Here is a 1,395-nt window from a genome sequence, read left to right as displayed (position 1 = left end):
TTAGTACTGAAAGCCGAAATGAAGCTTTTAACTATCCAAATGACTTGAAAATTGAAACATGAGCTATTCAGGGCCTAAGGATGCAAGGTAGGTGAAAAAATATGCAAAATGGGCTCAAAATCATGCTGGAGACATCATACGCGTATGATGTCTTTTGTGTCAAAATGACTTCATATTGGTTGTGCTTGTAGCTGATAGTGTATATATGAGTATCATATGCTTGTATTTGAGTTTGGATCCCATTTGGTCAAGTTTTGGCCAGTTTAGTCCAGTTCCGGCTCTTGGCAAAATTTTGAAAGGGATTTGGATTTTATGATCCAAATTGGATAAAACTTGGTGGTTCACTTTCAAATGGCATGTAGATCACTTCTGTTTGGTGGTTGAAGCCCTGAGGTGGCAAAATCACATAGTGAGACATCATACGCGTATGATGTCTTTAGTGTATTTTTTGGACCAAATTTCTCTATAAGCTTGGATTTGGCTTTAGATAGGCTTATTCAATGGATTTATGAAGTTTGGATAGATTTTGGGCTAAAAATGGCTCTGGAGACATCATACGCGTATGATGTCTTTTTCATCAATTTTTCATGGGATTGGTTCTGTGGACTCCCCATGTACTAGTGAAGGACTATATCTACTCAAATCTTGGTTTGGACTTGAGTATGTTGGATTTGGGCCAAAAATAGGCTTTAGGTGAAGGATTTTCCTTCAATTGGGCTAATGGGGTGATCCTATTGACCAAATGGTTCCAAATTTCATATGTAGCATGTATTAGATATATATAATGGATGTATGATGACAAATGAGCAGTTTTGGCTCTGTAAGTGCAAATAGACATCATACACGTATGATGTCTTTTGTGTCAAAATGGTGCTTTTTGGTTCCAGATAGCTTGTAGATGTTTTAGTCAACAATCCTACAAAGTTTCAATGAGTTTGGAGTTATTTTGACAAAATTAGGACCAAAAATCAATTTTATGGCCTACTTTGCGTCTTTTTGGTTTCCCTTGGGTTTTCTAACTCCAATTCTCATGATACTTGGTTCATAGGATGTGATTAACATGTGGAATGAGGCTATGCACTCAAATGTTGAAATGGATGTGAAATTCATGCTGTGAGACATCATACGCGTATGATGTCTTTTCTTGAAATGTTGGTCTTTTTGTGCAAAGAATGCTTTGTGCTAGTGCCCTAAGCCCTGCTAACTAGTTTTCAACTTAAAAAGTCATCGGTTTAGCTAAAAATCCCCCTTATAGGCATTTCAGTCTTCGAAGTCGTCTTTTTGCCTTGGAGTTGAATTTCTTCAACTTTTCTTCTCGAGAGTTGCATTTCCAGCTCATTGGATATGTTGTGAAGCCATCTATTTGGTTGGACTTGACTTTGGCTCCCTGTTCTC

Source organism: Adiantum capillus-veneris, chromosome 12 (genome assembly GCF_014529385.1).
Source record: "Adiantum capillus-veneris isolate H3 chromosome 12, ASM1452938v2, whole genome shotgun sequence".
NCBI lineage: Eukaryota > Viridiplantae > Streptophyta > Polypodiopsida > Polypodiales > Pteridaceae > Adiantum > Adiantum capillus-veneris.
The sequence above is the reverse complement of the archived record's forward strand: the minus strand, read 5'-3'. Positions refer to the sequence as shown.